The sequence below is a fragment of the Chrysemys picta genome, chromosome 4 (assembly GCF_011386835.1).
Source record: "Chrysemys picta bellii isolate R12L10 chromosome 4, ASM1138683v2, whole genome shotgun sequence".
NCBI lineage: Eukaryota > Metazoa > Chordata > Testudines > Emydidae > Chrysemys > Chrysemys picta.
The window spans coordinates 88,858,261-88,881,557 of NC_088794.1; the positions used below are offsets into that span (position 1 = coordinate 88,858,261).

Consider the following 23,297-nt stretch of genomic DNA (forward strand, 5'->3'; position numbering starts at 1 on the left):
AGAGACAAGCTCTCGCTCACCAACAGAAGTTGATCCAATAAAATATATCACCTCACCCACCTTGTCTCTCTAATATGCTGGGACCAACACAGCTACAACTACACTGCATTTTCAAAAGTCACTTAAGTGCCTAAGTAAGTCAGAGTATCATACATACACTGTCTTAGCAATGACACTTCCTTCCCTCAAATCAATCACTGCTACCCACAGCCTTCCTCTCTGTGGTCTGACCGTCTTCTATAATTAACACTAGGAGATTTAGGTTAGATATCAGGAAAAGCTTTCTATCTATAAGAATAGTCAAGCATATGAAATCTATATCCTTTGAGATTTTAAGAACAAGTTAGACAAATACCTGCCAGGGATGGTCTAGGTTTACTTGGTCCTACCCTCAGCGCAGGGGGCTGGATTAGATGTCCTTTAAAGGTCCATTCCAGTCATACACCCCTATGATTCTATTTATCTACCTTATGTAGCTCTAATGGCTTCTACTGCAGTTCATTCCTCACACCATTCTGAGGCTTTGCCAGCCAATATTTAAAAAAAATATTTAATAATGGATCATTATACTGATTATTCCTCAAACTAACTGAATGAGCTTTCTAAAGCAACCGCTTTTGTTGGTAGCTTCTATTTACACTTTTGGATTTCCAAACCTAGCCTCTGGTTCCAGAATAAAAACACAAGCTTGGCAACATATTTCTTCCCCTTTTTCACTAACTGTTGCAATGAGCCCTGTTCACATTAAGCAGAAGTCAAAATCATTTTCAAAAACAGTGTAACAAGTGACCCAATGCTGCCATCCTGAAACAGACAAAATTCCCCAGTGAAATCCAAAGGAATTTTGTCTGCATGGGGACTGCCAGATGAGACCTTAATATGCTTTCAATAACATAACAGTTTTAAGTTAAACAGTCTTCAGACCGCAATACAGCATCCTCCGTACCCTCCGGGAACCAGAGCAAAAGTGCTTTGCTACACGATACATTTACTAGATTTTTAAAAACTTATATTAATAAAACATTTATGAATGTTTAATATTTACGTTAATCAGGAAATACAAAAGTTAAGGTTCTCTCTGCAACCATAAGTCACCTGCGTTGCTTATGCAAGATCCAATTTTGCCCTCAGATACATCTAGGCAACTCAAATTGAAATCACTGGAGTTGCCTGTGCTTCTCTGAGAGCAGAATTTGGCCAGTTGTATATTAAAGCAAATACAAATAACATTACACTGTCACAAATAGAACAGAATACTCTTTAGAAAGAAAACCTTCACTTGTAAACTGCAATCCTTATATATTACTCTCACAGTTCCTGGCCAAACTGCCCCGGCTGAGACCCTCCTCCAGTCCCCGAAGTGCACTGCTTTCACGTGGCAGACCCAGGCCTCCACTTCTTTATGGGGTGGAATTGCCTGATCCAACCACTCCTGGCTTGGGTCTGTGACTTACACCCCCTTGGGTACCAACTGTGACTAATTCACAGGGTCCAACTGGGCTAGACTTTGCCAGGGTTTCTCTAGGAGCCTGTGTCAGCACACATTTGCAATGAGTCAGAAATAGTTTCTTCAAAACCAAGCAGGATTTATTGCGCCCGTAAGGCATGTTGTGCTTAGAGAAGTGGATTTAAACTAAAGAGACCTACAGGTACATTCCCTTACCTACACTTAGACTCTCTATCGGTAGTTCAGGTGAGTCTGGCTTCTTCCCCCATCTCCGAGTTGGGAGAAGACTACACTGCTTGCAGCATTCTCCCTCTGCCTCTGAGGATACCTCTCCACAGCAGCTGGGAGCGTGCTTCCCAGCCCGAGGAGACAGACATGCACTAACTTTGCTCAAGCTGATGAACTAAAAATAACTGTGTGGCCATGGCAGCATGGGTGGGAGCTGTGGTATCAAGATAGATGGAATAGATGCACCCAAAGAGTCAAAGGTGTTGTTAATAACAGTTTTAAGTTAAACAGTCTTCAGACCGCAATACAGCATCCTCCGTAGCCCTCTGGGAACCAGAGCAAAAGTGCTTTGCAACACGATACATTTACTAGATTTTTAAAAACTTATATTAATAAAACATTTATGAATGTTTAATATTTACGTTAGTCAGGAAATTCAAAAGTTAAGGTTCTCTCTGCAACCATAAGTCACTGAAACTGTCCAACATTAAAACAGTTTTAAGCAAGGTTTTGGGATTTGTTATACGGGGACCTCAGCCTGCTTAGTACCATGGCAAACAGTTTTAATAATCTTCTTGACTTTTTATTTAAGGTTAAAAAAAGAAAAACAGTTAAGGCATTTGAAAGGTGAAGTAATAAATAAGGCTTTTACTTTAACAAAATTCCTTGTTCCATTTCCTGTTAGCTGTAGAGAGGTTTTTTAAAAGCATCTCCCTTGTTTGACAGTCTCTTAAATGGTATTAAAGATGGTAATAACCATCCTTTTGGGGAACGGAGAAGTTAGTGGAGATGGGCTGGAGTGATCGTTGTTGCAGTCCAAGAGTCCAATCCAATCTCCTAGAGGACAAGACAAAAGATAAACACACACAAAAGGGAAAGAATAAAAACAGCAAAGATAGAAAGTGCAGCTTGTCTCTGGTGTGGACTGTCATTTGCAACCTCGTTGCTGGAAAAACACAGGCAGAGCACACGGTCTAAATCAACCACTCCCAGACCTAGCAAACTTGTACCAGCATCAGGCTGTTTAGGGCACTTCATTTAACCGCCTTTCTGGTCACATGCTTATAGCATGTTTTGCAAAATATGCAGTCTTGGTCGAGTAAGCCAGACACTTATTAGACAGAAGGAAAAAGGAGAGAGCTAGGCAAGAGAAGAAATAGGAAATAAGGGAGGAAAGGGGGAAGAGACAGTCTCACAGCCCAGGTGGTATTCAGGATTTAGCTGAAGCCAGTGTCATTTGGGTCCCAATCTCTCTGGCCCGATCTGGCAGGATCTCTCTCAGGATTAAGACAAAAAAGGCACAGTGGGGTCACACTGGATTCTAGGATCCCAGCAGATCGTGGGGGTGGCAGCATGATGGTGAAACTCACTCCTTCCCTTTCATTCACTTTTTACATTGAGTTCACAATAAGGGTAAATGTATAGGCCCAATTATCACAACACAGCTCAGAATAGCCACCTGCGTATGGATCCAAAGGGTCCGGCAAGTTTGTACTTGGGTAGCTATCCTGAGCCACCAGCCATGTTGCTGCAGCCACACTGCTATTTTTAGTGCGTGCAGAGCCAGGTTCTCTCTTGATCCTAAGTTTGGGAAAAGTGAAACACCCTAGCTTGGATGTATCTAACTAGGTAACTTTCCCCCCTGCCTCCCGCAGTTGATGACCCAGCCATTGCTATATTCACTCTCTTGAAGCTGGGTACTTGAACGGCTGTCTTATCCTTGTCATTGTTTTACCTTTCCTGCTGGGTTCCTTAAGAGCCCCTTTACAGCCTCCTTTGATTTAACTCTGTGCATTCAGCCATGCATAACTGAACAGGGAAACCAAGCCACGCACAACATTAATAAGAAATAATACAGACATTTTCTCAGTTCATCACTGTTACAGTAACATAAGTTGTATTTATTTTCCTTGGCTTTTTGCTGTTTAAATAAAAGAAAAGAGTAAACACTACTCTATGATTTCACTATGTAGTACCATCCTGACATAGTTAAAAAAAAAAAAATGGACACCGCTACCATTTTGAACTCCATGGTGAAACAGAAGTGCAAAACCACATCCGCTCTACAGTATCTCATAATGATTATCTGTATTTACTCAATTCCATTATCTCAGATAATATTGTAACTCTAAACTTTGTACCATACATATGGAAATCCGAAAAATTACAGTTCCATTATTTAAGAGTGTTTATTTAAGACCAGATTTTGATCCTCTCAATCACACCGAGTAATTAGTCCTTGAGTAACCCTATTGATTTCAATAGGACTAATTGGAGAATACGATACTACTTGCGATGAGTAAGGGTATCAGAATCTGGCCCTCGTTTTGCCAAGTGCTCTGGAGCAAAAGCCTAAATCAGAGCTAGCCACTTGGGAAATTTCAGTGAGTCAGTTTCTGCCATTTCTAAATTATGCAGGAATGCACAAACACTCATTGGGCCCAATCCTCAGCAGGTATAAATCAGTATAACTCCATTGAAATCACTGTTCAAGCAATATAAAGAGTAACAAACTGCATAAATGGTGAGTCAGAATGATTTAAAATTCAGTTTTAAATCATCAAGAGGGTGACAAGTAACAGAGGTGAGCATTTGTAAAGAATATGATCTCTAGAGAACTGGATGGCTTGGGGGATTGATAATGGACTATTAAAATCTTTCATCATTGCTAGTTTACATTCAGCCTTGTTTAAAGTAACCAAAAGTTGGTGCCATCTGACAGCTGCCCAGGTGACATGGAATGTTTGTCTCAGACCAGTTCCTACTGCACAAAACCACAACAACTGGCCCATTGTGTGGTACTCTTAACAGAAAGCTCAAGGATTGAATGGTTCGTGAAATCTGAACTCCTGCTTTCTCCTAGAGAGATGGTTTCTGCTATTATGGTGGGGGGGGAGGGGGGAATTCCCCATTCTGGAGTAGCTGACAACTCTTACCAACAAATGTTTTCAAGACCAGTTCTTGGAAAATATTTTTGGACAAAGTCCAAACTGTAGCAGTGATAGTGCCTCAAAGATCTTGTCACTTTAGTCCCCCTAGTTAATTTCCTGTCCCAGGTTTAGACAGTAGGTATTTCTGTTATTACAGTAGTGAAATTTGAGAAGACTCAGGGCTTGTCTACCTTAGGTTTTTTTCCCCACTGACGTAGCAAAACTCATGCAGTTGTGCCCGGAAAAAAAATACTCCTGGCATAGATGCCCTACTGAGCATAAAAAATTACTTGCGTGAGAGCTTCCCCCCCCCTCCCCCCCCGCACACACACAATCTAACTTGCTTCACACTTGTTTCCCTGTGAAAGACTGACAGCCACTAGATCCATGCAGGCATCTGCAAACAAAAAAAGCAAATCAGCCTTTTTTTGCCTGAAGATAGCAGGTAAGTGCTGGCTGCTCTCCACATGCTAACACAACCACAGCCAGATTGCTCTACTCAAACGAAAGATAAAGTCATTCTCTCTCATTCATGCTGTGGGACAGCTCTGCTAACAAAAGCAAGTGTAAATTTGAAGGGACTCTACCAGGCACTTTGCTGAATGGAGCTGGGGGTGGGGAAAGAAGGAATCTCCTGAAGCTAGCACACCCAGATAACATGTACTCCAGCAGGGAACTGTGGTGCCCTTCACCTCCTGCTTAGATAATGCACTTGCTACAACGAACTATTGCTTTTCACAATGAGGCTGCATGTTCACTTTACCTCCTGAGTAGGCTGCTAAATAGAACAAGAGAGCTACAAACAACAAGTCAAAGCCTAGAGCCACACTCACTTGTTACTCAGGCAAAACTCCCATTGAACTTCACAATGGGGGTTTTGTCTGGGCTTAGAACCTCGTGATTTGAAAGTCAAATCACAGCAGGATGAATGTGACACCCCCACAAAAAACAAAGCAACTGAGAACATTCAGATCCATGTGAATCCACACTCACATGTCAGATTTGCAAGGAGGCCCTTTCTATTGTACATACGTGTTGGGATATTTCCATTATGTTCAGAACTTCGCATTGGTGACAGATGCCAGAATGACACACCTGCAGACTGAAGTCCCATGTTTAGCAACAGAACAGCTACAGTACAGGCTGCTGCAGTGCAAGTTTCCTCCATATTACCCCACCTCTCGCCCCTTCAGGGCAGGAGTAAGTTTGGTCTCAGTAACAGAGCTGGTCAAATTTGTTATCGAATCTTTTTGTCCTCATGAAAAATGAATTTTTGACTAACCAGATTTTCTCAGGAAAATTTCTGGTTTTACTGAAGTTTTTCAGTTTTTTGATGAAAATCTGAAACCCAAATAATTCAATTTTCAACACCCCAAATCTTCATTTTTTTCCACAAACCCCTCAAAATTCTACAAAAAAAGCGTAGAAAGAAACAAAATATCCAAAGTTTTTCATTCGAAATAAAATACATTTTCAACCAGCTCTACTCAAAGGCTATTTGATCCTAGGCCTCACCACTAGGGCAATCAACAAGAGTGCCAGCTAAGGCTTGTCCAGTTAGAAAAGTTGGACCAGAGTAAGTACATACTGTTGCACCAGTACCAATTTTTTAAACATAGACCACGTCTTAATGACAAAGGTGGTGGTGGACACAGGTCTACTGGGAACTGGACTGAGATCCACCAGCGCATTTCAAATAGGCCACCACCCAGCCATGAAATGTCATGGATTTTGCTCCCTACCTTCCTGGGCTGTATTTGACTCAGCGACCTACAGCAAGAAAACCTTCAAATTTCATTATCAGTCCCCCACCATATCCCCCCTTAGTTTGGCTCCTGGGGAAAGTCACAGTGGAAAACAGTAGGTGGCCGTTGCTTTGTGCTCCACAGTAAATGTGCCAAAAAAACAGGGCTTTATATAGCAACACATTTAGTTGTCTACAAAAACAATCCCCCCGAATGTGTGTTAATACCAGCTCCCTTTCCTTCAAAGTAAGATCATGCACAAAGTTATTATGACATGAGGGGTTGTTTTGTTTTTATGACTGTGGCAAATTCTTTAATATTCATGGGCCTGATTCTTGTTTCCACTCTGTCTCCTTACCATTGCTTCAGTACTATAAAGGGATCTTAGTGAAAATGAGAACTGGGGCCTAATACTTGTAAAGAAAAATGCTGAGAAGTGTTAGGAGTATATTCTATGCTCAGACACTTTACACACCCAGAGAGGGTGAACTGGCATGGAGTCCAAGCCCATGTGCAGCCTGAAGCATTCCCAGAATACCCCTAGGCACTCAGACCCACAGCCATTTCTTCTGTGTTGTGATGTCCGTGTACTCTGCATTCCATGTACTTGACGTTCCATCCCCCACACCCCATGACAGGGGATTGTAGTTCATTGCTTTCCAAGCTGAAAAGGGAGCAGCAGCAGCCCAGTACTTCTTGACCTCTTCCAGGCTGTGGTGCAGAGAGCAGCCTTCCTGGGCTTCCTCCCCCATGGGCACAAAGCACAGCAGTGGAACAAAGAGAAGCGGTTGCTGGAGGAGGCCACCATCAGGCTTCATGATGGCCCAAGCCAAGAGGGAATGTTAGACTCTTCGCTGATTTTAGGTCCACTTAGACCTTGGCGGGGGAAGAGTTCCAGATGATCCTGCTGGCTAGCAGAGCAGGTCCAGTTTCCAAGAGAGCAGCAGGAAGATGTGGGGGTGGGGAGAAAGCATCCATACCCTATGAAACCAGGGAACAAGCAGAGCAGCTTCCAAAGTGGGCAATGGGTAAGATGCTCACTGGAGAGAAGAACACTGTCAAGTTGGAGCGAGCCCATCCCGCAACAACACAGGAGACCACCTGAAGAAATGCAGGCACACACACCCCCGCCCCTTAAAAGGGAAGATCCATTAATAGGAGTTGCACATCTGAGGGAGGAATGGTTTATATGACCTGTATAAATATTTAAAGAACAAGGATGCAGGAATTAGAGGGACATCTGTGGTTGCCATGTCCTTTAGAACAGTAATATTTACATTGCAACCCATACTATGCCAAGAAAATGTGCGCACTCTCTTTAGAGACTTCTGCATGTCTGTATTTTAACTCTTGCTGATACATTAGAATGTTTTAGATAGTGCTCAGTAGAAGAGATAGCAGAAATGCTACTCTCCTCATTGTATCGTTTCACAAATATATTGTTTTACGTGTTCAAACAACAAAACTTTATATTTAGATTTATAAATTATTTAGGGCCACTAACCCCTGAAAAGCAACATTATTTGGGTCCAATATGCATTTATTGTTTCTGGATTTATTTATTGTTTTGGTTACATTCTACTTCCTAAGTGTGTTTTGCATCCTCTTTTAAGGGCTATTTCACATAGGGGATAACAACTTACTATTACCACCAGCAAACAGAATTACTCTCTTGGCTCAAGTGGGACAGCTCTATGTGGGGGTGATGGAGGCCCTAGGTTCAGAGCCTGTGTAACATGGGCAGCCACCTCCCAAGCACCCCCTTGTAGCCAGGGGTCACTCTACAGCATCCTGCCTTTGTTTCCCGCTCCCAAGGGCCCTTTAAGATCTTACACTTCAAAAGGTGGTTCAAACAGTCCCCACAAAAGGGCCCATTTAGTTAATCCTCAGGTACATACTGGCCTTCTAGGCCTCAAGACCAATTTCGCTCTCCTGATTCATCCAAAACACAAACTCGCAGTCTTCGTCCAACTTGGTCTTTACGGTCTCTCTCCTGCTCAGACAGACTCTCCCGCAGGCATCCCTGCCGGAGGAGCTTTCTCCCACGCTCTCCTGCTTCTTCAGCGTTTTTTCCCCCATTGACTCAGGGCCCTGCAGGAGCCACTTTGCTCCCTACAGTGTTTACAGACATTGCTGCAATCTCCTGGGCTTCCCTCTTTCAGTGCAACTTCCTGCTCCTTTCATACAGGAATGGCGGATTCCTCTCAGGTGTGGTTTATCCAGTAATCAGGGTAGACTTAGCCCCAGGCTTCCCAGCCCATGGGGCAAGCCACCCTGTCACACCCTGCTAGTGAACCATGGTGGGTGGTGTTAGAATATGAAACCTACAATACTCAGAGCTGAGTAGGCAGGTTGAATATACTTATTGAGTTAAGGAAATTACAGCTTGATGTTCATTTTTAGTGGTTTAACTACATTAGCACATATGGGTGACAAAGTGACTGCTATGAATTTCCAGCCTTTGTTACATGTTTGGAAGGCTCCATTACAGGAGTCAGATTTTCAAACACTTGTCTTTGTTACTGCGCCTACTGTTATTTGTAAGTACAAATGAAGCCTTTTTCATGTCTACGTACCTGACTGTGCCTGCAAATACAACTCTGACAGTCTAAATTGCCAGGATTGAGGGGACAAGTGCATTCTTTTTAGAATTTTAGAAGTGTAGAAGTGCATCTCAATTTTAGAAGTGTAGGACTGGAAGGGACCTCAAGAGGTCATATAGTCCAGTCCCCGGCACTGAGGCAGGACTACATAATAACTAGACCACTCCTGACAGGTGTTTGTCCAACCTGTTCTTAAAAATCTCTAATGTTGGAGATTCCGCAACCTCCCTAGGCAATTTATTCCAGTGCTTAATCACCCTGACAGTTAGGAAGTTTTTCCTAATGTCCAGCCTAAACCTCCCTTGCTGCAATTTAAGCCCACTGCTCTTTGTCCTATTCTTGGAGGTTAACGAGAAATTTTTTCTTCCGCCTCCTTGTAACAACCTTTTATGTACTTGAAAACTGTTATCATGTCCCCTCTCAGTCATCTCTTCTCCAGACTAAACAAACCCAGTTTTTTCAATCTTTCCTCATAGGTCACGTTTTCTAGACCTTTAATCATTTTTGTCGCTCTTCTCTGGACTCTCTCCAATTTGTTCTCATCCTTCCTGAAATGTAGTGCCCAGAACTAGACACAATACTCCAGCTGAGGCCTTATCAGCACAGAGTAGAGAGGAAGAATTACTTCACATGTGTTCCTTACAACACTCCGGATTTTGACTTGTGTGGGTCAAATTCTCAGTGGTGTAAATCAGAGTAGTCCATTGTCTTCAGTGGAGATAGGGTCATATCATCAGCCAGTATAAACTGGTTTCTTATCTCTTCCTCTCCCCTAACCTTCGTTCCCATCTGTTGCGGTCACTCTCGCTTTACAACTATTGACAGTGGATATTGTAACTGCACTTAGAGTTTTGTTGTTTTAATCTATAAATCACCAGGCCTCCTGGACCAAATCCTACTCAGGATCTTGCTAAACTGATGCTGTCTGAAAGTCCACCCAGTCCTATTCCATCCAGACATGAGGAGTGAGCCCCAGTTGGAAACACTCTGTGGGGTGCAAGAAGATCATCGCCCTTCTTCAGATGCAGATCATGTCAAACGTCTTCCGCCGGAACAATTTTCCATTGGAAAATGCTGATTCCATGGAACTTAAACATTCTGTGCAAACATGAAACCTGGCTGGCTTGTCAGCTTGGTTTCGTACCACCCTGCCTGGCTCTCCAGATTGCCTGCACCCATCCCCACCCCAAGATCCACAACACCCCTGCTGCCCACCTGCCAGGTTCCCTCACTACCCTCATTTTCCCCAACTCCCTGGCTGGCTGGTGAGCAATCTGCCTGGCGACACCAGTTATCTGGGCAGCCTGCTTCCTGGGTGCAGCCCATCTCGTGGGTGGACAGGCTGCCAACCTCCCCAGGCTGGCCAAGTAGCCAAGAAGCTGTCTGGGCTGGCAGGGAGCAGCTGGGAAATTCCATTTAGGTTCTTCAAAAAAAAATTTTTTTTTTTTTAAATTCTGTACCATGGCAAATTTTGACTTTTCATTCCAGTTCAAAACAATTTTTTTCCCCAGAAATGTGAAATTTTCCTCAGGACAGAAATTCCAGTTCTTATACTACTCTATTCTCCTGGGCTTTGGGGAGGAGAAGTGGCACCTGAACGGTGGGAAGAATAGGGTGATGGAAAGAGACTGAAAACAGCAAATGGAAGAGTGAGAAGGTTGATCTTTGGAAATATTCTACTGCTGCCAACAAAAAAGAAAAGCATTTTAGTCTTACTGTAAATTGAAGAGCTTTAAGAATTCTCTATACAACAGACACTGAAATGGTTAGCAAAGGTTCTGGCTAAGCCCAATTAGCAGGGATTTCTGAAGTGCTGAAATTAGAGATGGAAGAGGCCTCAGAGGTTTGGGACCCTTTCCTTCTATTTAGGAAGAAATTAAGAAAATTCATGCTATTGGATCTCATACACTCCTTGGTACACTCAACAGTTCTCCTCCCTACTTGAAATTTACATATTTCATACTTGTAAACAGCTGTTTCCTCCACAGTTATCCTTTAGCAAGACCACACCTATTTTCATTTTTCCTTCATAAATTAGCCCAGTCGGCCATTTAATCATTTGTCTTGATCTCTCATTTCTGTCTAATTAGTCATAACCCTACTATTATTCAACTGCCCAGCATCTCAGATCCTGTTCCCAATGACATCAGTGACAAATCTCCCATCGACGTTAGTAGTGCAGAACCAGATCCTCAGAAAGGGAGCATCACTTCCCAGTTCCATGACAATGATGTCACTTATGCATTGGCTATTTTTGGAGTCATACCATTCTGAAGCTCAGGTCAAAATTGCTATTCACTGTCATCCCACAGTCTATTTTGTCATTTTTGCTTTCCTGCTTCCTCGCTCTCCCTGTACTGTATATTTGGATTTGGTGGTTATGATGATGTCCCAAATACACTGAACTGAAATTTCAAGACAATCTCATTTTATTGTTGATATTTAAGAGATTTTTATCCCCACTGCATGCCTGTCTTCTCTGGTGCTTGGGTGATGGAAGGCCGTCATCTTGTCCAACATGCCAGGGACTGAACCAGGGAACCTAGCTAAAAACATGGTTCTCTACAGCTTAAACTGAAGAGTCAGACTCTCAAACAGAGAATTATAACACACTCACATCCTCCCAAAAATACAGATCCAGGTCAAATGAAACATTTTGTGAATTTGTGTCAAATTCGCTGAATTGTTTCCTCAAAAAATAATAATAATAATAATAAAAAAACCTCCCAAAATTCTGAAGAAGTCCAAATATTTCATTTGAACATTTTCAAAATGAAACATTTCAACTTTTCTACCCAAATGACTTTTTGTTCAATTTTATTAAATTTTTAAGGGGAAAAAACCCTCAAAAATTAAACTATTCATTTCAGGTCAAAGAAAACATCTCATTTGATGTGAAATGACTTTTCCACTTTTTCGGTGTACCAAAATAAGTTTATTAATGAATACATAAAATAAAAAAAATTGTTTCACATCAACCCCCAATTATTATCATTACTTTATTTTTCAGTTTGGCCACCAATCTGTAAGATCAGTTATCCACACAGCTCCACCTCCCAGTTTACTATTACCTGTAAATTTAATTAGGTGGTTTAGCCCCTCTTCCAGATCATTAAAACAGATGTTAAAACTGGTTCTCCTCACACCAATCCCTACACTCCACCACACCAGTACCAGCTCAATGCGCTGCCTTTATCATTACCCTTTGCATACAGTCCTCCAACCAGTTTTTGGTAGGTGACAATGCTTAATTCACCCCCATTTAACTTAGTATCTCAAGTCAGATTTCATGTTAGTATCTCAAGTCAGATTTCATGGTGCAGCATAGCAAGTACTTTACTGACGTTCAGATGTCACAGTTACTGACTTTTATTCCGCTGCTAATTTTGCAATTCAGTTTTTTTTAAATTGAGCATGATTAATTCTTCACAAGGCCAGGCTGCTTACTGTTCTTTGTTCCTAATGTACTAGTTGTTTGCAGATTCTCTCTTAACATAAGCTCTATTATCTACTAGAGATTGAAGTCAGATTTATCATACGGTAATTGCAGCGATCACATGGACTACAATAAGTGGAAGCTCAGCTGTTACAGTGATTACAGTAAGTGGAAGCATTGTTCAGGCCTTTGATTCCCCTCCTCCCCAACCCTTTTTTTTTTTTTTTTGGTCACATCTCTCATGGGATGCAAAAAGAAATACCATTCTGTTCTCTTTGGCTGTGATATAGATAGGCCAGGATTTGTTCTTCAATAGAGTCTCACCAGACAGGATCACTTGCTTCTTTCTTTTGACACTTGCATTTAGACTGCAGGTCTGAGTTATTGTCTGTCCTTGGTTTCTTCCCAGTCAGCTGGCCCTCTGTCTTGTCAAGGGCAAAACAACCTACACTATGGTTGGCAACCAGGGTAACTATCTCCATACATGTTTTTCCTTCTGCTTTTCCCTTTGCAGCATTACTACCGTATTTTCCGGCGTATAAGACGACTGGGCGTATAAGACGACCCCCAACTTTTCCAGTTAAAATATAGAGTTTGGGATATACTCGCCGTATAAGACTACCCCTCTTCCAACGCACACCAAAAAAAAATTAAAAAAACATCAGATTTGATTTCAATATGGTAATTTTAATTCAAATGCTTATGACATGCAGGTACTTAGCAGGAAAACTGTCACTTATAAACATAAGGCTGTTTGTCATCAAACATGTAAACATAAAACAGTGCAAGTGGATTAAACTTTTCCTAATTCACTCTAAAGCTGAAAGGAAGGATAAGACAATAAACCCATGGGAGCTGCCATGCTGTTTGTTTTCTAAGCTGTCAACCAAACTGGAACTGATGATGATAGGAGGAAGATAACAAACAAGAGAGAGAGAGCAAGTGCCGGGCAAGTCCCTGGCGAGTTAGCAACGCCCATCATAACTGCAAGCTACGGTATTTTTACAGGTTTTGCTTCTTCTTAATGCACACTTACCCCTTGGCATACTCTTTAATGCTTTTTCATTTGCTTTCCAGTCCCGAACCATCTTTTCTGTTACTCCATATTGTCTTGCAGCAGCGCAGTTATTATGTTCCATGGCAAAGTTTACAACTTTAAGTTTGAAACTGGCTTCATATTTCTTTCTTCTTGCTGGTGGAGCCATGATGGGGTTTTGACTGTTGGACATTTGTATACTGTACTGTATGTACTGGTGCTATACTGTATGAACAGGTACAGATACTGGTGCTGTACTGTATGTGGTACCCAGTATACAACAACCAGCCAATCACGGCAAGCGATGTACCTTACCAGCGATTGGCTGGCTGTTGTATACAAAGCCTGCTTGGATTGGTCAGCTCTCCCTGCCTGCCCAGCCCTCCCTGTCTCCAAGACTATCAGAGCGGTAGCGCAAACACGCCTCTTTCACCCGTCTGGCCCGCCCTTGTATCCTATTGCCTCCTTCTCTGCCTCTCAGATCTCGCACATGCGCGCCTGCGCCGCTTCACTGCAGTCCTCAGGAGCGAGATCTGAGAGGCAGAGAAGGAGGTACGGAAATAGGATACAAGGGCGGGCCAGACGGGTGAAAGAGGCGTGTTTTTCTGGGCACAGCGCCGCTCTATCTCTTTTTTCCATACCCCGGGCATCCCGGACGCCTGCAGCTTGCTCCGCCCTTCACTTACACCTTCCCGGTGAGGCGCCCCCTCACCTCGTCATCAGGCGGGGATGCGGCCGCGGCCGTTTTTGAGCTCCCCCCACCATATGCGGCGACCGCAGATTCTCCAGTCCGGCTCGGAAGTTTCAGCACCCGCCCTATAAGACGACACCCGGCGTATAAGACGACCCCCGACTTTTGAGAAGATTTTCCTGGGTTAAAAAGTAGTCTTATACGCCAGAAAATACAGTACTACTTCCTTCATCCTCCAGCTGATTCACAGCCTCAATCTGTCTCTCATAACTCACCAAACGAAGCACTATAGGCCAGATTTTCAAAGATCTTTAGAAACCTGAAGATACAGTTAGGCATCTAGTGGAATTTTCAAAAGCACCTAACCTGCCATTGAAATAAATAATTTCCCATTAGGTGCCTACATCCATCCATAGGCACATAAGTACCTTTGAAAATCAGGCTCTATCTGACATGATTTCCCCCAGCAACTTCAGCCTTCTGGTGAAATCCTATTACCTCCTTCTCCAGAAGAAAGGAAATCTGTGAAACCTTGGGTAAGTCTCTTAGGCCAAAAATTTCAAACTCAGCTGCCTAAAAAAAGACCTGGATTTTCAAAGGATTCCAAAATCAGACCTCCTATTCACACCCCCAACAATGGATCCAAGTCTCTAAAATTAGCTCCCCTACCACCGCACTTTGAAAATGTAGGCCTTAACTTCTGTGCCTCCATTTTTCCCATCTGCAACTCAGGGATAATACTGACCTATCTCACAGGGGGCTGTGAAGTTTAACTCAAAATGTTTGTAAAGCATGTTGAGAGCTTCAGGTGCAAGGTGTTCTATATCGTATTTCTAAGGCACCTTACAAAGTCCATCATAAAAATGGTGTTCTCTCTCTCTCTTACCGAGGTGGAAAGAATTATTAGTATATTCAAAAACATCACTCACCCTCTCTCCCCTTCCTCCTCTGCCAAAATGCCTCCTTGTGCTGAGGCCATACAATAAGAAGCCTCTTTCGGGCCTGGAGAGGCACAAAAGCCTAGCTGTCCCCTCAAGTTCAGCTGCAGATTGCTATGGGGAAGAGAGATGATTCTTAGGGCCAATAAAGTTACAGCAAGTTATATTAGCGGAAGATCAGGCTCTAAGTCTTGACAGCGTTTCATTTCATCTACTGCTCAATAGGAAACTTCCATCCACCTCCCCCTCATAATTCATTCTCTCTCTCTCTCTCTCTCTCACACACACACACACACACACACACACATTCCATCCTTACCATTCCCTTCCCTACCTCAACCAATTTCCCTATCATACGCCACTCCACACTGGCAAGAGCAAGGGGATCTCAATTCAATAGCCCCAGATTTGCTTGGATATGTGAAGTGGCTGAATCATGAGAGAAGACTGCATTCAAAGGGACAAATACAGAAAACCCTCATTCATCCACAACAGCAGCCCCATCTCCCAGTACAAAAGGCCTGGACACTTCCTTGCTGTTACCCCAGGACCCGTTGATGCTCACTGGCAGAGGGCACGGGAGTACATACAGTTCCCGTGGGTTCACCAAAAGGGGTCATGAAGGGTCTCTCAAAGCATGCCTCACACTAGTCACCACATTCATTGCAAAACGTATGGGCAGGTAATGTGTAAGGAGTTACGTATGAATATGTTCTTAAGGCCTGGTAGTTAAAGGCAGGTCACACAAAGGTACAGGAAGTGGGAGCCACTGATCTCCCTGGTTGTGTATTGTACAATGGATGTCTATTTGCATATTGAATCAAATGCTAATGAGTAGATTGCAAGTGCTGCAAGAAAACACAAAAACAGGAGAGGTTATCATGTTTATGAGTAAAGACAATGAACTTCTGGGGTATAACTAGGGGCATGGAGGTACTCCGGGCATCCTTCAATCTAGGAAGACAGGTTGCCTGTGGGCTTGATCTTATGAAAGGAGGGGGTCAGCCATCCTGGTTGAAAATGCTGGGGAAAAGGATGTGGGGTAAGATACCTTGTAGGAAACAGGGGAATGTCTTGTTAGTTTAGACTCTAGGAAGCATGGTATGATTTTGTTTTAATATAGATAACCATTTGTTTCCAATATTCATTCTTACTATCATTTAAATCTCTGTTCTTTGATAATAAACACTCCTGTTTTCACTATAAACACATCTAAATGCGGTGTGTTAAGCAGAGCGGTGATCCTGATGTGAAACTAGTAAGCTGGTGTGTACTATTCCTTTGGGAGTAGAGACCCAGAGAGTTCTGAGAGTGTTCAGTGGAGCAGGGCCTGGGCACGCCAGAGGGACACTCGTAGGACTCGGGGGTTGGCGTGTGCCTATCGCTAACCTGCGTGGAGACAGCAAGGCTTGTGGAGGCCTGGCAGGCAGTGCTTGTGTTGCCAGAGGTTGGTGGAGTCAGAGAGCTGATCCACGGCAAGCACAGACAAGACTTCCTCATGCTAAGGACAGAGGGTAGCCAGGTACGCCTGGGGAGCGTCCCACTTGCCAGGCATGCGCCGAGTAACAATCTCTACTTGGCTACAGCTGAACCACTTTGGATTTGCTTTTGAAAGTGCCTCCTAACCCTGGAGGTCCAGAGACAGGATTCACTTACATTGGGTGTCTGAAACAATGTTCATTACAAGCTGTGCATTCTATTCAAACCATAAGGGGAGAAGAGAGAGCAGACTCTGTGCTGCCACGGAGGTGCAGGGGCATTACACAGGCCCCTCCTATTGAAGCTAATGAGAAGATCAAAAAAAGTTACCATTTCCGTAACTGGTGTTCTTCGAGATGTGTTGCTCATGTCTATTCCACAATAGGTGTGTGTGCTCGCCATGTGCACTGGTACCAGTTTTTCCCCTAGCAGTACCCATAGTACCAAGGCGCGGTATAAGGGGTGCTGCGCACTCCCCCCCACCTTCAGTTCCTTCTTGCCAGACAACGCCGACAGAGGGGAAGGAGGGCGAGATGTGGAATAGACATGAGCAACACATCTCGAAGAACACCAGTTACGGAACAGGTAACTGTCTCTTCTTCTTCGAGTGATTGCTCATGTGTATTCCGCAATAGGTGATTCCAAGGTATATCTGTTGGAGGTGGGTAGCAGTTCACAAATTCTTGGGACGGAGCATAGCCCTTGCCGAACCCGGTGTCATCCCTGGTCTGGGAGACGATTGCATAGTGCGAGGTGAACGTGTGATCTGAAGACCACATGGCAGCCCTACAAATGTCCTGAATGGGCACGTGGGCCAAAAAGGCAGCCGACAAGGCCTGCACCTGAGTCGAGTGCGCCTTCACAATTAGTGGCGGAGGGATTCCTGCCAGGTCATAACAGGTAAGGATGCACGAGGTGATCCGATTGGAGAGCCGAGTGTAGATCGGCCGACCTTTCACGTGCTCGGCCGAGGTGATGAACAGTTGCGAGGACTTTCTAAATGACTTAGTCCGCTCCAAGTAGAAAGCCAGAACCCATCTCACATCCAGCGTGTGGAGGCAGCGCTCCACACTGGACGTATGGGGCTTGGGGCAAAGGACCGGCAGAAAAATGTCCTGACCCATGTGATAGGCAGAGACCACCTTCGGGAGGAACAAAGGGTGTGGGTGGAGCTGGATCTTATCTTTATGAAACGCCATATACTGGGGCTCGGAGGTCAGGGCCCTGAGCTCCGAGACCCGCCTAGCTGACGTGATCGCAACCAGGAAGGCTACCTTCCACGAGAGGTGTGACCAGCAGCACGTGGCTAGCAACTCAAACCGGGGCCCCGTGAGACAGGCCAACACCAGGTTTAGGTCCCACTGCGGGACAGGGGGCCTAACATATGGGAAGAGGTGATTTAACCCCTTAAGGAATCGGCCAGTCATAGCATGGGAGAATACCGTGTGGCCCTGCACCGGCGGATGGAAGGCTGATATGGCTGCCAGGAGCACCTTGACTGACGAGGGCTCCAGGCCCTGGGCTCTAAGGTGAAGGAGATAGTTCAGAACAAAGGTGGGTCAGGGCAGCCACCGGGGAAACACCCCACTCATCCGCCCATCTGGAAAACTGAGACCACTTTGCCAAGTAGGCTCGGAGCGTGGAGGGCTGCCTGCTTTCTAGGAGGACGTGCTGAACCCCTTCCGAGCACGTCCTTTCCTCCCGATCTAACCATTGAGCAGCCACGCTGCGAGGTGGAGTGCTGCTAGGTTGGGGTGGAGGAGACGGCCCTGGTCCTGGGAGAGCAGGTCCGGGTGGGATGGCAACAGCAGGGCGACCATCAGGCCCGTGAGGGTCCCGTACCAATGCTGCCTGGGCCATGCCGGGGCAATCACAAGGACCCGGGCCTTGTCCGTCTTTATCTTTTCCAGATCTTATCCTGGCCGATCAGCGGGAACAGGGGACAGGCATAGAGAAACTGGCCTGACCAGGACAGGAGGAAGGCATCGGAGATAGGCCCCCTGTCCTGTGACTCGGCAGTATTGTCGCTGCCCCCGGTTCTGCTTCGGGGGCCTGGGACAGGGCACTAACTTGGAAAAGTCTGTGCACCACCTCTGGGTGGAGAGACCACTCATGCGGAGAGGAGAAGTCCCTGCTCAAGCAATCCACCCATGCATTCCAGGCGCCCAGCAGATAAGGCCTGTAGGCAGACGTCGTGGGCTATATAAAAATCCCCCAGCCTGAGGGCTTCGCGGTAGAGGATCAGGCCCCACCTTGCCTGTTGATGTACAACATCAAGACCATGTTGTCCATGAGGACCCTGACCACCCGGCCCTCCAGTGGAAGGCCATGCACGCCAGCTGTACCACCCGGAGCTCCTTGATGTTTATGTGGAGGGTCAGATCCTGAGCCGACCACAGACCTTGGGTCTAAATGTTCCCCACATGGGCCCCCCATCCCATGTCCGACGTGGCAGACACCAGCTCCAGCGACGGGGCCCTGCCCCTGAACTTGGAGCATGTTTCTCGGGGAGGACCACCATCATAGGGAGGTGATCCTGTCCCGGGGCTCCTGTCCCTGGGAGAACTCCGAGGCCAACCAGAGCTGGAGGGGCCTCATCCTGAGTCTGGCGTGAGATACCACATACGTGCACGCCAACATGTGACGCAAGAGCTGGAGGCACGCTCTGGCTGTTGTCACCAGAAACCTTATGACTGTGTCGATGAGCCCCTTCAGGGCCTCAAACCTGTCCAGTGGGAAGGAGGCTCTGGCCGACAAGGCGTCCAGGGCCGCCCCAATAAACTCTATGCATTGAACCAGGACTAATGTGGACTTGGTGTTGGTAAACAACAGGCCCAAAGTGGTGCACGTGGACAGGAGCGCCATGTGATCCCGCACCTGCAACTGGGAGCTGCCCTTGACCAACCAATTGTCCAGATAGGGGAAGATCTGGATCCCACAGCACCTGAGGTAGACCGCTACCACTGACATACATTTCATGAATACCTTGGGGGCAGTGGACAAGCCAAACGGGAGGACCATAAATTGGTAGTGTTCCTGCCCCACCGTGAAACGGAGAAAGCGTCTGTGCACCTCCAATATATGAACATGGAAGTACACGTCCTGCAGGTCGAGGGCGGTGTACCAGTCCCCAGGATCCAGGGAGGGGATGATGGAGGCCAGGGAGACCGTGCGGAACTGGAGCTTCACCATGTATTGGTTCAGGCCTCGCAGGTCCAAGATGGGCCTGAGCCCGCCTTTGGCCTTCAGGATAAGGAAATAGTGGGAGTAGTACCCCTTGAACTCCCTGGGTACCGCTTCTACCACTCCTAGGCCCAGGAGCCGCCCCACCTCCTGCTTGAGCAGAGCCTCGTGCGAGGGGTCCCCCAGGAGGGATGGGGGCAGGGGGTACTTGGGCGGGGAGGAAGTAAACTGGAGGGTGTAGCCCCGGGAGATGGTGCTGAGGACCCATTGGTCCGAGGTCAGCCGTGACCACTTAGGGAGGAAAGCACACAACCGATTAGAGAAGGGAAGCTTTACTGAGGGTGGATCCCTGATGAGAACTGGCAGGGTGGCTTTGCCATCAAACCGGAGGTCCTGCAGGGAGGTCTGCGCCTCGCTGGACAGCCCAGAGAGCAGGAGCCACGACGCCCGTCTCATGGATACCGCTGAGGCCATGGACCGCGCAACCATGTCTGCTGCATCTGAAGCTGCCTGGAGGGTTGCCCTGGCAGCCGCTGTACCCGCATCCACCAGCGCTTTGATCTCCTTCCTATCACACACCTGAAGGGAGTCCTCAAACTTGGGCAGGGAGCCCCACAGATTGAACTCATACTAGCCCAGGAGAGCCTGGTAGTTCACCACCCATAACTGGAAGCTCGAGGACAAATAAATTTTCCTTCCAAAAGAGTCCAGCCTCCTTGAATCTTTATTTTCGGGGTAGGGGCGGCTGGCCCTGCCGTTCCCTGTGGTTGAACGACTCGACCACCAGGGAGTTAGGGCAGGGTGGGTGTATAAGTATTCATTCCCCTTGGTGGGTACAAAATACTTGCGTTCCGCTCTCTTAGAGATGGGGGCCAATGAGGCTGGGGTTTGCCACAGGGCATTTGAAATTTTCGTCACCCCTTCGTGGAGAGGCAAGGCCACCCTCCTCGGTGCCGAGGAAGACCGCACGTTAAACAGGGAGTCTGAGGGCTCCTCCATCTCCTCTGCTTGGAGGTGGAGGCTTGATGCCACCCTTTTTAAGAATTCTTGGTGGGCCCTAAAGTCCTCCTGCGGGATGAAAGGGCTGTAATCGCCTCAGCCGGGGAGGGTGAGGAGGCCAGCATGGTACTTTGGGTGTCCACCGGCACCGGACGGTCCACCACCTGGTCGGGCTCCGGGCACAGTGCTCTGGCCACTGTGCCCGGAGCCGTACCATTGGGCCGGACCCGGGGCCTGGTGCCACTGCACCTGCTGTGGCACCAGTGGAGGCAGCTGTTCAGCCTGGATGGATGACTACTAAGGGAGGCCAGGCTGACATATGACCTGCCGCTGTCCCTGGACCAGGAGGAGCGGCGGCGCTGGGAGCAATGCCGCCCATGGTGCCACGATCCCAACATGGAGGACCGGTACCATCGATAATAGCTGCTCCACGATCGGCTCCAGGGGGCGGACCTGCGACGGCAAGACACTGGTGATCGACACCCGGGGCTGCAGAGGCGGTGCCGTGGTGGGGTCCTGGAGCAGGACGCCGAATGGGAACAACGTAGATGTTCGTGCCATGACCGGCTGCGATAGCCCCTACGAGACGAGAACATTTGGCAACATCTGCCTCAGTCCCGTCAGTGTTCGCTCCTTGAAGCGGAGCGGTGCTGAGAGTCTCGGTCAGACAGAACCCAACCAGACAGCCTGGTGGGCGTCGAAGGCAATCCAGGTGGACGTTGCCCTGAACGGTCACTGGGCGGTGAAAGGTGTCAGGAACGTTCCCTTGACTGAGACCGGTACCAAGTCGAGAGCGACTGCAGCGATCCCAGCGGCAGCTTAACTCTGGAGCACGGGGCCGACATCGGCGGTGCTCCTGATACTGGCATGGACATAATGTCCCCAGCTGCCTGCAGTGCGTCCAGTGTGGAGGGCATCCATACATCCGGGGAGGCCTGCTCCAAATGGGCCGGGCTACTCTGTCGACTTGAGCCGGAGGCCTCGAGGCCAGTGGGGATTGAGGACTACCCGACGTGGGTCTAGCCTCTGTCCCGGGTTTACTCCGGTGCCGCGGTGAAGAAGGCCTCTTCTTAGCCTTCTTGGCGTGCCCCGTGGACGGGAAGCGGGGCCGACTAGTCGATGGCGCTGGAGGGTCGCCATACACCGACACCGCGGTGCCCAGTGCCGACTCGGAGTGGAGCGCCAGAGCCGGGGTCAGCGCCTACTCCATCAGGATAGCCCGGAGCCTAATGTTTCTTTCTCTCTTGGTCCAAGGCTTAAACAACTTGCAAATCCTGCAGCAATCGCTGAGATGGGTTTCCCCCAAACAGCATAGACAGTCCACATGCAGATCACTCAGTGGCATAGATCGCCTACAAGTGTCGTATGACTTAAAACCCGAGGCACGGGGCATGCCCAGGCCCAGGCGCTCCAGCTAAACTAAACTAACTACAGGTACCATACACTGAACGAACAAGCAGTTTCAGGGACAAGCTACCGGAAAGCTGGAGCAGAGCAGTTCCGAAGCACCTTCACTGGCGGCAAGAAGGAACTGAGCGTGGGGGGAGCGAGCAGCGCCCCTTATACCGCACCATGGAAGCTCCACTCCAGGGGTCGCTGGGGCGCTCCCCTATGGGTACTGCTAGGGGAAAAACTTCCGGCACTGGTGCATGTGGTGAGCATGCACACCTATTGTGGAATACACATGAGCAATCACTCGAAGAAGAATTCAGAGACTCCCTTGGCTTCATTGCAGTGGTGTGGCTAGGAGTGGAAATTTGGGTGGGCCCTGACTTTTGGGTGGATGGGCAATGAGACTGTGCTAGCTCAGCTTCTCCCCTGATGCCACGCCCTCTTCATAGCCGTGGTGCCCCCAGACACAGGGCTTCACCTGCCGAGCTGGGAACGCACATAGGGAGGCTCAGAAAACGGCAAGGCAGAGCTGCCGGAGCGTAGCTTTCTGAAGGGCAGCCACATAGCTCCGTCCTGGATTTCAGGTGCCCAAGTGATGCTCTGGCCACTGTGGCAGCACTACACCCCTACTCAGATTTGGGTGGGCCTGGACACTGAGTGGGTGGGCCCGTGGCTATGTCCCTGCTTCACTGAGGAGAGAGGAGTCCCAAAATGCCTTAAGCACTGCAGCAATTCCTTCTGTGCATGTCTATGAGGGAAGACTAAGAGAGGCATTTTCCACTTGCTGTGATGTTGGAAGTCCCAGCAGGGCACAGAATCCCCCTCTCATGGGCAATGCAGCGGAGAACAGGCTTGAGCCAATAGCTAAGGCAGGAGTTCACAAGCTCTTTTACCACGACTCCAGTCAGCCACTCGCATCCAATCTTCCTCAGACACACACCCCCACCCCCGCAATCCTTTGCACTAATCCTCATGGAACTTCAAAAGAGGTGCCTCACGTATCAGTGGTCAGTTTATGGTTGCTTCTGTCATATGCTTCAGTGGAATAGAGGGAACTGCAGCCACAGCCCCTACATATCTACTGATGACCCTGATGGAACAACAACTCCATGCTGACAACAGTTAAACTAGAAGCCTACTCTCCTCAAGGTAGACACACCACTGGTATCATGAGTACAGTTGAGTCATCC

General features: G+C 47.2%; 1 protein-coding gene across 12 annotated transcripts in view; it reads right to left on the reverse strand.

Annotated features, from left to right (window-relative positions):
• The window catches only part of SLC8A3 (solute carrier family 8 member A3), a 179,663-nt gene that overhangs the window by 137,107 nt on the left and 19,259 nt on the right, over positions 1-23,297 (reverse strand). For 3 of the 12 annotated variants that reach the window (XM_065592965.1, XM_065592963.1, XM_024109222.3), the window contains exon 2: positions 15,046-15,168. The exons of 7 other annotated variants lie outside the window; for them this stretch is intronic. The gene's annotated coding sequence lies outside the window, so the exon portion shown is untranslated. Of the gene's footprint in view, positions 1-2,327; positions 2,513-15,045; positions 15,169-23,297 lie in introns of all 12 variants that reach the window. 2 more of the 12 variants (XM_065592964.1, XM_065592961.1) reach the window with 1 other exon arrangement.